We start from the raw sequence: 15,551 nt of genomic DNA, 5'->3' as shown, positions 1-15,551 counted from the left end.
AAATATATATTGTGAAACTCCCACCTATTCTCCAAAGTTATAGAAGATTCTCGAGAGTAAGAATCAATAATATGTGTGTACGTAAACACTTGTGTTAGCGTCAGTACTGTCACGTAAAACTGAACTTTCTAGAAAGCCTCCACATGCCTATAAATATAACCAACGTGAGTGCCAAAAAAAAGAGAGTATCTGTCGTTAGTTTGCTATAAACTTTGGAAACTATAAAAAAAGGAAAGACAAACAAAACATAAGACTGTTAAATTGGAGTTTATCACTACAAAAGTATGATTTGGAGATGATCCATGTCAAAGGGGTTGATGGCACTTGTGCTGATGAACTTTTACATGCTATATAATTTTATGATCATAAGGTTATTCGTATACTGTAATGATTAGTGAACTGGTATAATCCTTTGAATAATGTATTATATTTAATATATTGTTGCCAATGTTTATATCTTAGCTAAAAATTGTCTAAAGCCAATTTTTAATTTTCCAAGGAGGGAGTTGTAACAAACTTGTTATTTTTATTTATATCAACGTTTGTTTAGATTAAATTCATATTTAGAAACATACATAGCTTATACTGTTAAATATGTACTGAAAAACTCCTGCCTATTCTCCAAAGTTGAAGAAAATTCTCGAGTGTTAGAATCAACGATATATGCTTAATGTAGCTTTGTGTTGTTACATAATCCGAATTTTCTAGAAACTCACATGCGATAAATACAACCAACGCGATGAGCCAAAAAAGAATATCTATTAATAGTATGCTATAAACTCTGGAAGCTAAAACTGTGATTATTATAAGGCTTATCAATTGGAAAACTTAAGATATTTGACCAGGAGCATTTACAAAGTTCAAACATTACAAATCATTTAACTTCAGTGGCTTCGAAAACATTACCTAACTTCAATGGTGGAAAACCCAGTGTGTGTGGCTGGTGAATAACGAAGGACAAAGCTAGCTAGTTTCCAGTTAAGCGAATCATACCTACATCAACTCGCTCATCGTGAACCCTCCATAAGATATCAAGGAAGTTCCAGGCTAGAAAGAAGACTTTATATTGTTTGTAACATTTTTTAATAAACCGTTATTGTAAATTGTATTATTATTGTTTGTATATTAAAGCATATTTGTATAAAAGAAAACTGTGTATTAATATTGTTGGCAAATATCATAAACTGACTATATACTGGCTTTTATTTGACTGCTGAATCCAAAATACAATTAAATTTATCAGTTAACTCAATTTCAGGCCATTTAAAATTCTTAATATGTAACACTTGATTGAATCAAGAAATTGGCTTTGACTAAAAATATTATATAGAAGTTAAGGACAAAGCTACACAATGGGCTATCTGTGCTCTGCCCATCACGGGTATCGAAACCCGGTTTCTAGCGTTGTAAGTCCGCAGACATGCCGCTGTGCCACTGGGGAGCCATTACGTATAAAGCTATGTCAATGGTGATGAACAGTGAATGAGTATTGTGTAGCTGTTTCCAGTTTTGCTTTGAGCTAGCAGTGTAGTCTGTATCAGCGATATTTAGTTACTTGATCGGTTAGCCGTGAAATTGTACAATTAAGTTTATTTTGAAGTTAGTAAATGTTTTTGTTATCAATTTCAACATATTGAATATGACATAGACGAGTTTTGTTATAAATTTGTTCTTTGAAAAAAGGTCGTTACTTAAAGTATATGGTGGGATTGGGGCACTGGTTAATGCCTGTATGACGATGTATAAAAATGAAATAAAAACGCAACTAAATTTGTACGAATTTATTACAAATAGAAAGTATATATAAAAATATAATGGGCTATACAATGTGACTAATTTTACAAGCAATTATGTTATTATTCTTTTCAGCCATAACAAAATTCAGGTGTGACATACACCGCAACAGACCCTTGGCTGAGAAGACAGACGCTCAACATAAAAATGAAACTAAGCATAATGACAATTCAAATGTAAAACATTTTGCATCTGAAAAAAATTGCAAAGACGAGTGAAGTAACAAGTATTTTAAATCAATTACAATTTACTAAAAACACGAAACACTCTACTTTACAGTTGCTTCAATCAATTTACTGCAGTCGAGAAAATCATAAAAACATTTAAGTAGACCATATACTAGTGGCTCACTTTTGCTAGTTTGTCTACGTAATATGCAGCTTCTCATATATATATATATATACATGCATGTTCGTTTGGCACAAGAAAATAGTTTGGTTTATATGTAAACGTTTTAAAACTTTGGTGTTGCTGTTATTATGAAAATTTTCTTAAGTTTCTCACTATATGCGATAGGTAGCGATGAATAAATTATCTATTTTTTAAAGTTTTACACTTGAATGCAACCTCACCTGGTCTTATGATACACAGTTCTGTGGGTGCAGTTGTCTTATCAATCTAATTAAGTTTAGATTCTTTAATAATTTAATGCTTAAAATGTTTGGCTGAAGAACATTATCTTATAGATGATTGCTATTCACTGCACAGTTTGAATAATTCTGTATATGTGGTTCTTACCTTTTATGATTTAATTTTACACTAAAGATATTAGACCTAAGTATAAAGTCACATGTTAAATCTGCTTTACATATTATGTGTGTATGCTCTTGTAGGCAAAACAATACCCAATTTTTACGATAATATATGTAAAAGAAGAGTCGTCATGGAGACCACTGTTTCTGAAGTACTTATCATTTATACTAGTTTTTGCTTTGTTTTTCACTTTCTCTTAATGTGGTTCCACTCTATCCAGCTTATAAGAGCTTCTTATTCTTCATAATCTTCGTCCTCATCTATGTATAGAAAACCATCAACACAATGAAAAATATTGATATAACGGATAAACTGTACTTATGAAAACAAAACTATAAAGTTGATATTCCTGGATTTATGTCTGTATTAGACACTTAAATTTAATACACTAAATACATAACAATTATTTCATTTATAGAACATTTATACTAAAATCTAATGAAATAACTGGTAAATATTTTGGTTCACACATACTTAAGTTATACATAGAAGAAGAAGTACCTCTGTTTCTATTCCTACGGTTTCCTCCCCCACGACCTCGGCCACAAGGTTTGGTAACGGTTTGAGATGCTTCGCACTCACTGGAGTCCCCTTGTACAAGTAACTTGACCTTTGTTTTTAGGTTATTCACTGGATCGCAATCACTCCATGCTGTTGTTCGGTCATAACGACACCCTGCAAAAAAAAAAAAAAAATTAATTCCTCTAGTTTCAGATATTTTATACACGAAAGCCCCCGGTATTTTACATCCTCTATAGGAAATAATAAATCTTCCCTTTTTACAAGATTTACTGTGGTGCTTTTTGATATATTCATGCACACAAACTGGTCAATGAAATAACAGACAATGGAGGGAATACACAGACATTTTCCACTGCTTAAAACTTAACAACTTTCAGTTTGTAATCATTTTTGTACGATTTTGACTAGACTTTTGGGCCCCCTGATGGTCTCTATCCCCCACTAGTAATTAAATTACTTTTTTCATTAGATTCAAATTTTTTCTAAGTTATCTTAATTCACCTATTAGCAGACCTGCATCTCTTCTTAAATATATTCTGAAATATTACAAATAAACATTTAAACCATCATTGCAGTGAACCAATTAAATATTGAGAATATATTTCAAAATTTACCCCAGAAAGCTTCAAATCAAAGAAATATGATCACTTACGCTTACGACACTTTTTAGTGATCACTCTAGTCTGTTCACATGACACATCACTACTTGGTTTCAAAGAATCCGACCTAGTCCGTACATTTGAAGCTGCATCACATGGTGACCAGTCTCCTTTCTGATAGCGGCAAGCTGTAACAATCCCAAACTGTTCTATTAATGTATTTTGATTAGTAAAAATTTTAATTATTTTTTAAAGTAACTTAAGACATAAAGGTTGATAAGTGATTTTTTTATTTTTTCTGATACAATGATTGGTTGTTTTTTTTTCTCTAAAACTTGTAATAACCCCATACACACACAGATCCCATGTTGATGTACTATGTATGTTACTATACAATGCTTGCTTACTTTAATATTTCTTTGCTAGTTTTATTGTGGTGTAATAATAATTGTAGAAAAATCCATGAAAAGCCGCTTAGCTCTCACACTAGTTAACAAAACGGCTGATTTTACAAATTAATCCCTATCCTTCATAGAAAGTTTTTTATTAAACTGCCCATATTGTCAAGGATAAATTTCCATAATATAAAACATTAAAAAACTAACTTCTATAATTATAAGGAAAAAATAAGGATTATCTGACATGCCTTTTATTAAATCATCTTAGCTATGAAGTCTTATCTTGGTTAAAACACCAACATATATCTAAAAAAAAGCTATTAACCACAACTTAAACTCAATAACTTTGGAACTTTCATTTAAGAATAAGAACAGCATCTGATTAGTTTGAACTTAATTGTTAAATTTAATGATATCGTGGCTGTCACTAACATATATATATATACCTTTTTTACAGTTTCTTGTAACTTATTTTTGTCTGTTCACACATTGCTGAATCTCCGCGTTTTAAGGTAAGTGTGCGACGTTGTGTATTAGTTGAAGCATCACAGCTTTCCCATGGACTTTTTCTATACTTGCATACACCTGGAAAACAAAAAATTGAAATCAGTTTCAAGGTACTTTATACGAGTAATTAGGCTAGATTTGGTTGAATTATGATTTATGCATATGCACACATTAAGTTACAATTGCTATTCATATTGTTAGCTAAATAATTAAATACTTCATTATACAAATATATACACATATGTGAATATATTTGTTTTTCCTATAACGATTATCTACACTGACTGTTTACAGAAATTATGATACTTCAGTTCAAGCTCAGCAACTCCATCCACATTAAAGTTAAAACTGACCTGTGTCTCTTTCAAAACGCGCTGATCGTACTACTCTGTATACAGCTTCATCTTCAGAGTCCTCCACAAGTTCATTAGCAAGTGCACTGACCATCAAAGCGCTCACAACGGCCAGAGATATCAATATTTTCTCCATCTGTAACAAAATAAAAGATAAAAATGGTGAAATTAAGCCTATAACTGCGTAAGTAATTAGCCGACAATTATGTAATGACTAAATATTAATGAAATTTACACCGACCTTCTATTTCACGTCATGTACAATTAATCAATAACAGTTCTGTAAAATTTGTTCATTGTTTACAGTGAAAAATGTATGACGGCCTGCAAACACAACTAGCACTAACAGTAATACAACAGATATGTTTAACGTGCATAACAAATAGAATAAATATCACAAGCCTAGACTTTTCCTTCTGCTTTCTACTACAGTGTTACTGACTGTAATACTTTTACAGTTAGCACTTGCAATTTTAACACTATCGGTATCCCAACAGTAATAACGATACACGCCTATACTATACCAATTACTATAAGTAATATCATCTTGAATTTCAAACGCGCGAAATTTATCATTTTATCCACATACCCATACTAATTAGGAATTTATAAAGTGAATACAAATTCTAACCTTAATTTACAACTATATATCATTATACGAAGGTAAAAGCTATTTGAGATCAACTCCATCTCGCATATAATTCAAATGAAAGATCAGTCTTACGCATGGCGTTATACACTCACCTCTTCCCTTCGTGTTTCTGCTGCGTCTCGAATCTTGCTTCCTTTGTTCAGCTTCTTATGGTTGGCATCACTAAAAGCAGACGAAACTGGTCCTAAACCAGATTTAGCCAGCTAAATAAATACTCTCCAACGCAGACCCTGCAACGAACTCGCGGTTATCACGTGATCATCTTTCTGAGTTCGTGGTTTATCACTCAAATAATGTTTATCATTTTACAACGATAATTGTAGCGATACTTTGTGATGTGATTTGACTTTCATTCTTTGTTGTAACTTTAAATATATGAAATCGCTTAATTCAGAAATATAATGGTTCCTAATAGGTACAACATCACGAACTTTCCGTTTTGTTTATACAAACAAACAGAAGTTTCAACAAATGCTACATCAATAGTTATGGCGTCTATGTCTTTTTACAATACGGCAGAAAATGATACAATTATATTTGTTATAAGACATTATTATTAGGCATATTGAATTTTTAAACACTTCGGTCTTACTCTAGTCCCTTACAGATTTTCAAGAATTATAAGTGTATAATAGTAGTATTCCAACCACACTATTTGTCGTATCCATTGTGGACGACGCGTTTCGTCAATTCAGAGCTTTTCAGGCCGACTGGGATACAACAAACACAGCAGTGGTAGGAGCACTATTTATATAAACCATCTGATACAAAAACAGTTGTTATGGTGTGTGCATTTGTATTGGGCCTATTACATTTTTAAACACTACAAGTGTGCGAACCTGTATTAATGATTTGTTCTTTTCATTCTCGTAACTGTCAGGGGTTAATTGATTTCAGATGTAAAACCATTAGTCTCAACTATAACCTTGCTTGAACCTAGCAACAGAAAACATGTTAACCCCACATACTATGGTGACGATAGTATTATCAAGTGTAAGATTCATTAGGCTCGAGATGGCCTGGCAGTTTAAACTTTTTCCCCTAGCGGTATTCTTGTTGCAGCAGTTCAGTTTGTTTCGATATTTTATTCGTTATCTTCTATGACAGTTTCCACTCAAATTCCAGTATATCTACAATGGGGAAATAAAAGGCTTCATATTTAAACAAAATGGGGTGTGCAGTCTAAGTTCTAAGTTTATTTTCTTCTTGAATGTATCCCATGTTTGAAACAACTCATGTAATACATAAACAAAACCAACGTCAGGGTGAGATCAAGTTTTGCTTTGCAACTTTGTAATTAGTTTATTATTGCTGTCATACGTAGTACTTGAACAACGACTATTTGTTACACAGTAGGTAGAACTGCCCTTCAAAATGACCTTTGTGATTTTAAACAAGAACGGAAATTTCCCCCTTATATCAAAGTTCGAAAACATCGTATAAACATGCGAGTTTTGAGTAGAAGATCATAAACACACAGGGAGAAAGAATGAAAGCAGAAAGAAATGGAAAAGTAATATACAGTGAAAGAGAAATACTGGCATATGTCAGAGAAAACTTGGCAGCAGGGCAAACAAACACCGCAGGGCTAGAAAAACCAGGCTGCCTAGATATTATATAAGAATAAGATAAACACATATTTAATGCACAAATTATTTTTGGTTTTCACATTTACGCACGTATAAAAGACATGCACACAAACACACACACACACAAGTTTAATTTCCTTCTACAATTATCTTCCCATATATATAAATATGTTTACCAGCCGGTGGAGAAATGGAAAAATATTTATTTCCATTCTCATAATTGTCTACTTTTTCTGTGATTAGAGTTGTCTGGTTTTGCAAGTGTTTGAGTAAGGCCAATAGTTACCCACGTCTTTCACTTTACTATGAACTTCTTACAAATAAAACAAAGACTTCTGACAAAATATTGTTACACTCTTATAAGTATGGCAAGGATGAGTTGCACCATTTTATTGCAGCACTGTAGCATGTCGTAATTAATTAACACCAAGTTTAATCTCGGCATATTACAGTCTGTGTAAATGAAAGAAAACCATATTACTGTAAACGTATTAAAAACTTTAGAATTATTTGAAAATTATCATTCAAATACAATTTTCTATTTAATATATGCAGCAAAAGGTTAATAAACTATTTCATTTCAATATTTGTAAGATGGTCGTATGTAAATAGAAACATGTATTCAGCGTATTTTTGTTGTTAAATAATATTTGATAACGATTAACTAGAAGTTTTACTTTAATTTTGGAGTTAGTTGTGGATGAGATTAATGTAAATAAGTATATTACTAAACGCGACCGGTAAAAAATTTGCTGTACGTTTCATGCTCTTGGCTTGAATTTTCCTTATTCATTCATTTTCATGCACGCCATTTAAAGTTACGCTTTCTTGTACGCAATTATGTGTTAGATCGATAAATCCTAGTCTATTTGAAAACGTTTTAGGCGGTCAGACAAACAAACAAACACATATAGACGTAACTTTGTTTTAAAAAACTAAATGTACATACCCTTATTTAATAAAACCACAAGTAAAGTAAACAGTAAAGTAAAGTAATTGAATCTAACTAATATAAAAGCCAGATGGTGTCACATCACGCTTGATTTCTTCGAAATAGGAGGAGTCGTAAAAGCCAAAATGCATTTATCCAGATAGAATAGTTCGATTACTCTCTGCCCATTACGATTTTAGTGACGGGGTGTGCCATGAAACCTTATAAGCGTAGTGAGTGTTGGTATAATATGCGTAAAATAAAGACTTAGTATGGGATCACCTAGTCTGCAGCCAAGTGCATACAATTTATCATGAAAGTAAAAATATCGTTTCTGAATTAAGCTCTTGTATTACCAGCGTTTTAGATACAAAACAAACCTTTTTAATCAATGGAGACTCTAAATTAACAAATAAAAGCCATTGTCGAAACGTAGTTTCCCAAAATGCACTGACTTTTCTATATATTAGAAGATGTTAATCCAACTTATTTTTACCTATAATTATTCTATGAATACACCATGTATTTATTTCATTAGTGATCTTAATTTTGATTGTCTCACAAAGAAATTTACCAACGTTTGATTGCCTCGACTGCACTTTTCTGCTTCTTTGTTAATCAAATTTGATTTTGCAAAATTTATTTATTTCAATTAACTATGAAATGTGAAGTTAGGGTATACTATGGAGTGGTAGTACAAACAAACTCACGAAGACGTAACTTTATTTTAAAAAACTAAACGTACCTAACTTTATTTAATAAAACTACGCGTAAAGCAAACAATAATGTAAAGTAATGATATTTATAATAGTGTACAAAGTATTAAATCGTTATGAGCGTTCTGTGTATGACACTGTTTTACAAGTTGAAGCAAATAAACTCACAAAAAATGAATAATAAAACCCGTAGTAAAGAAAAATAAAGTAGCTAAAAGGTGTTCGTGGCAGTTTATGAAGGGAACCGAAAATAAATTATTGCAAAGTTTTGTTTGTTTGGAATCAAGCACAAATCTACACAATGGGCTATCTGTGCTCTGCCCACCACGGATATCGAAACCCGGTTTCTAGCGTGGTAAGTCCGCAGATATACCGCTATGCCACTTGAGGGCGATATTGCAAAGTAAAGTAAATGTATAGTTGTAATGAAGGCAAACGTAATTGTATGATATTCACAAACTGATAAGCATATGGCTTTTAACGAACTGCGCATGCGTATATTAGACCTTAATAAGTCGAGAAAGCCCATATAAATTGCATTTAGTGTAATGTCCATTTTTAAAGGAAACTACACACAGGTTAAGTGTTGTTTGTGTGAAATACTTTGCAAATAAAAAACTAAAGTTGAAATCATGTCAGTCGTCACGTGATGACAACGACATTGTGCCATTGTATAGCATACTTGTTGCAATAAAAATTGACTAAACAAAAAACAGGTAAGGTAATTTTGAATGTAAAAGCCAATATGCAATCCGAACTCCTAGGACACAGGCCTTTCTAACTATATGTGATTTTAGGGTTTGGTCGAGAAATTTGAGAGAAAATTTCCGGTCAGACAAACACAAGCATATTATTTATATAGATAACGCCAGTTACAGCTACGAACCTCAAGAAGCAGTGTTCCACATAGATTATAGGGATGGATTCGGAATTTTTAAAGGTAGGGGGAGTCCAATGTTTGAAAATAGATTCGACACAAAGCAGGTTAAATATACATACTCGATGTTATAACGTACTATCTACCTTATCATAAAGTCAGTATTGCTTATATCATAAGAACAACCATAGTATATCAGTTACGTTGTTATGCACTGAATAGAAATCTGTAGATAAGCTCGATGATAATCTGTATATAAATTTCTCGATCTATTTTCCAATTAAAACATGGATAAAGAATGTGCAGATTATTTGTAGTTATGAATATAAGAGAACTAGTAAAAACTAAAAGGTTACAATACGTATGGCAACAGTAAGTACAACAGATATATGTTAGGTTTGCCTTTCAGTGCCGGTGTAGTTGTTTATTTAGGGCGTGTTTTCTTCTCTAAGTACCATTTTAAGGCATACACCTTCTCTGAGTAACAGAATATTAACATATATATATATATTTATATATTCTGTTTTTTTTTTAATTCAACGACACTAGGCGCGTTCTTCTTCAAATTCCTAGATACGAGTTTAGGTTCAATATTCTACTGTAAAAAAAAAAAAAGAAAGAAAGAAAAAAGATCAGATTGCGTACTGTTCAGATAACACGATATTCACGTTTGCTTTATCTGAGCACTTGAACATAAGACAAAGTTTTACAATCTTCACAAATTTCACGATATTAGAATGTCCTATGTGCTAATATCTTTCTTCAAGCAATAAACTCTGAACGTAAAAGGCATACAACTTGCCTCCCCCCTCTTTTTATTGCAGGTTGATAAGATGACACTCTTGTACTTACTGTCGAATTTATCTATCACAAATGTTGAGTGTAATCAAAATACACGAGGTTTTTCATGATGTCGTCCTTGAATTAACTATCAGTAGAAGACTAATTTAGAGTAATTGATATCACGTCGAGAAACGTCATCCTCTCTTCGTAATTGATCATATCCAGGTTTATATCTGACTGGCATTTCCTTATCATTACTCTGCTGTCAAGATATGTGCGACCTACACCAGGATGCATGTCTTTCTCTGGAACAGTTGTTCCCGTAACTTTAACATGTATAAGGTTATCCCTTCCCATTAGATGTACGAGTATATTGAATGCGTTCTTTAGTTCACACGACTTTTTTCCCCTTCCTTATCACTTTTACATTAACATCTGTACTAGTTCCAAAAGTTGAATCAAGACATACAATAGTTTGTCGCGCGGCCAAAACAAACTGCTGCAGGACACACTGTGTGTTATTAACAGGACTGATAGTTTAGCGATATTCCACCTTCTGTATCTCGGACTGTGGTAATCCAAACTAACACACATTTTCAGTGAATGTACTCTACTGGACTCTTGCTTCATATACCAAGTTTCAAGGCAATCCACGAAGAAATACCTGAGATATACCATCTCTAATTTTGATAGTTTCTTCCTTTATATTTTCTTCGCACCAAAAGTACGGAAACAAATATTTGATAGAAAAACATACTTAACTTTTAGATTAACAGATTGTTCATATTTTCACAATACGGGTGGACGGTTTATTGATTATTCATTGTCAACTTTTCAGCAAAAGTTTACTGAATTTTATGAAATCATCCTAATTAAAGAGTGTTTAGTGTCACGTGATATTAGCTTAAGCAGCTAGCATAAATAATGATGCTTGATACGTCTGTACCGATTGCATAACAAAAGAAGATTTTAATCTTTTTTACAGCAAGTATTTATTCATTAGTTAGCTAGGCCACGTATTTTGTTTTATCCACCATTTTGCCCCAAGTTGAACAAAAAACGCAGCCTGGCTAACTAATGAATGAATATTTGCTGTAAAAGTATTATCAATGCTATAAGTGTAGCTATCAATTTGGCTGCCAATTGCGATTTCATTCCTTCAAGTCGTACACTCAGTATTTTTTTTTCCGCAACTTTTTTTTCAGGTGTTTTTGATTAGATATTGTATATATATGAAATCCATTTGATGTACAAAAACCATGGTTAAAGATCATACGAGGGTTGTATCAACGTGACGGGCATTTTAGCTATACTTGAGTGCGTATGATTAGATAGAGTTTCACAACAAATCTTGTGGTGTTCAATACGTAGGATATTGAAGCACGACCCATTTTTCGATAGGTTGTGTAGTTTTGCATTAACACTGGGAATATTTTTTGTCATATTTATCTTTACTACCTCTATAAATGTTTCCAGTGGGAAGAGTATATTATTTCGACCGCACATCTTTTGCGTTGCACGCAGCTGCCAACGAAGCCTTTTGTTCAATACCAGAGCTCATCAAGGTCGACATAAAAGGATATGATGAAAATGGGTATCAGGTTAATTGTGATATAACATCACACAACAGATAATGCTTTGCCAGCTGTGCGACACTATACGATTTGATATGACACTAATAACCGATATATAAATAGGTTTTTACGTGCTTGTTTGAGGCATTGTGAATGCGCCATATATCCTGATAATTGCTTTATTTATAGTATTCACACAGATTCTATCAATGTACAAAAAAGAAGATAGACAAGTCAAATTTCCTATAGATATGCTTCCTTACCTTTTCCTTCACCTCATTTCGATCATCTTTGTTCTCCTTCTCTAACGTTCATTATCCAGTTGCATTTCATGGTGGGCCAGTTAATTTTTACGCGGAGGTCTTGACAACAAATATAAATACGCGTAGTGACTGTAAAGTCACATATATTGACAAAAATAAATATCGTTTGAAAACCACAGTCGATGAGCTGTTAAGGTAGAGTTCCCAAATATTCTCAACACAAAGCCCACTAGAATACTCTGCATCTCGAAGCTAATGTACCTGTAGAAACCGAGTACGTTTAACGGCCCACAGTTTATCTAATAAAACTTTGTGCCAGTAATTCGATCGCCTGAATAAACTACAGGTCATAACATATCTAGCATTATTACAACTGAAACTACAGGTCATAACATATCTAACTTTATCACAACTGAAACTTCAGGTCATAACATATCTAACTTTATCACAACTGAAACTTCAGGTCATAACATATCTAACTTTATCACAACTGAAACTTCAGGTCATATCATATCTAACGTGCCTACTGTTCGCTCGACTCAATTATCTGTCTCTTCAATTTATCTATATCTTCCATCGCGCTGGTTTTTCTCGCCAGGCTTATATACTAAAAAAGAGGGTACCTCGAACAAATTCGGGCCTCCCCGATAATTCATGATCCTTCGAGAAACTCCAATGTGCATGTTTCCAGCGTCACGTGACTTCCGCCGTCGTAACAATATCTAACATTATCACAACTGAAACTACAGGTCATAACATATCTGACATTATCACAACTGGGTCTACAGACCTTGAAACTACATGTCATAACATATCTAACATTATCACAAATGGGTCTACAGACCTTGAACTTTTCATTACAGGCAGCCTCAAATCTCAAAATACTATCTTGCTGTAAATAAACATCCTTTCAATTCAAACTTTCTAATTGACATACTGAAAAACAGCCATGAACCTATATTTCTTGTATCCTAAATTCAGATTATTACATTAGTATTTTATTTTGATTTCTAGTTTTTCTTATTGTTCATTTGATAATAAGATCAATATTTGATCGTATGTTCTAACTTACTTCATGCTTCATATATTCAACTAGCGTATAGCCCTTCAAAAATGACGGTGCAAGTACTATCATCCCCATCCCATAGTATACCCTAACCTTACATTTCATAGCTAACTGAAATAAATTTTGTGAAATCAAGCTTGACCAACAAGAGGCGGAAAAGTGCATTTGAGGCAGTCAAACGTCGGTAAGTTCCTTTGTGAGGCGATCAAAATTAAGATTATTCATGAAACGAATTCGTGGTCTATTCATAGAATAAATATTGGTTAAAAATAATAATAAAAAAAAACAGTTAGATTAAGATCTTCTAACAACGGTTTTTATGTCATGTCGCTTAGCAACAAAAGTATAACCTAATAATGTCGTTAGTCTATGTACTGAAAGTATAAAATGAAATGTATGAACAACAAAACTGGAAAAATATTTGTTGTTTTCTTAATGTCTGTTGATTAAAGAAGTTTGTCTTTACTTAGAACGTTGGTAATATAACAGAAAATAGCTTAATTAAGAAAAAAATTAAATTTAAAATTAAGTCGACATTTTTACTTCCGTGATAAATTGTATGCACTTGGCTGCACACTAGGTGATCCCACACCACGTCTTTACTTTAGGTTTATTATACCAACACTCACTACACTTATAAGGTTTCAAGGCACCCCATCACTAAAATCGTAATGGGCAGACAGTAATCCAATTATTCTATTTGGATAAATACATTTTGGCTTTTACGACTCCTCCTATTTCGAGTGACGTGACACACTCTGGCTTTTATATAGGTTAGATATTAGACTACTCATTTCTCATTCATGTTTGTTGAGCTTCACATTCTTAAATATCATCCGAAATTTACTTTGGGAAGACACTTAGGGACCGGATTAGCCCTGTGATACAGCTCTGGATTTTGGATCTGGTTCGAATCCTTGTGATACCACCAATGTATTCGCCAAACTTTCAGCCATCTGTGCGATATAAGAATGACAGCCAATCCTTTAAGAGTAGATGGTGGGTGTTGCTGACTGGCTGCCTCCTCCCCTATTTGTTAATAGTTCGAAATTGTGGACGCTGGCAGATAGTCTTAGTAACTTTACCATAAATACAAAATTAAAATATTTTGATGCACCTGGTTTTCAGGTTTCGCTGATGATAAGTATGTATATTTCGAATCGTTCGACCCATGCAAATAACAGTTTTTCGTCCTAACCACCGTCTTTGTCTTAATTATTAAACGTTTTACTCAACATTTCGTCATTGAGGCTTCATCAGGGCAAGCAGTACAAGAACGTTAGCTCAAATAAAGTTATTATTATCATCATCATTATTTAGAGTAAAAGCAGTTTTTTCCCAAATTTGTTGTCAAAACGTATAAATCCCCCTTCAGTACCCACTAAAAATTCTGAAGAATAAAATATTAATCAAAGCTTGAAGATAACTCGTAACAATAGATATCTGCTACTTTCCAGGTGATATAGCGTAGTGTTTAAACACTTGCTTAAAAAACAACAAACAAACAATTCCTGTCTAATTAACAAACGTTCTTCAGCAAAAGCGGCCGCCAAAGGTTGTCTCATCTTACTTTTTGTTATTGTTGTTAAGCGCAAAGCTACGCAATGCTACCTGTGCTGTGCCTGCGGCAGATATCGAAACCCAATTTTTTGCGTTATAAACACTCAGTCCAAATTTTTATTCAAGCATGACAAACTAAGAATGTTAATTCAGAATAAACTTCTGATAATTTATGTACATTAAATTAGTTTGATTTTAATCTAATTAGTCAAATTATAGAAAGCACTATTAAACGGAGAGAACTATGTCCAAAAGTAAATATTCTGGAATTGAAAAATCAAGTTCGTATTTTTTTTCCTGGAAAATATAGTTACAGTTATATATTCACCAGATAAAAACAGCGAAACAATGACCAACTATCACTTATTCAAATTAATATAGAAACTGCTTCAAAAAAAACAACCCTTTTCAATGTTCAATCACTCATTTCTAGACCAAGAAGTCCTAGGCACTGTTTTATCTTTGAAATCTAATTTTTAGCACCTAAATTTAATATAAACAATTGCTGAAGATGAGCTAAGTACTTGATTTCATATAATTACAATTCATATTGTTGCGTCAGCGAGTCACATGACTAGTGTGACGCCACGTTTCTAGAACTATTCCGTACCTTG

General features: G+C 32.9%; 1 pseudogene; it reads right to left on the bottom strand.

Moving 5' to 3' along the window:
• Nucleotides 1-1,766: 1,766 nt before the first annotated feature.
• On the bottom strand, nucleotides 1,767-5,781 carry LOC106469266 (annotated as a pseudogene).
• Between the last annotated feature and the right edge of the window lie 9,770 nt (nucleotides 5,782-15,551).

This window comes from Limulus polyphemus, unplaced genomic scaffold, assembly GCF_000517525.1.
Source record: "Limulus polyphemus unplaced genomic scaffold, Limulus_polyphemus-2.1.2 Scaffold3385, whole genome shotgun sequence".
NCBI classification, from domain to species: domain Eukaryota; kingdom Metazoa; phylum Arthropoda; class Merostomata; order Xiphosura; family Limulidae; genus Limulus; species Limulus polyphemus.
The sequence above is the reverse complement of the archived record's forward strand: the minus strand, read 5'-3'. Positions and strand labels throughout refer to the sequence as shown.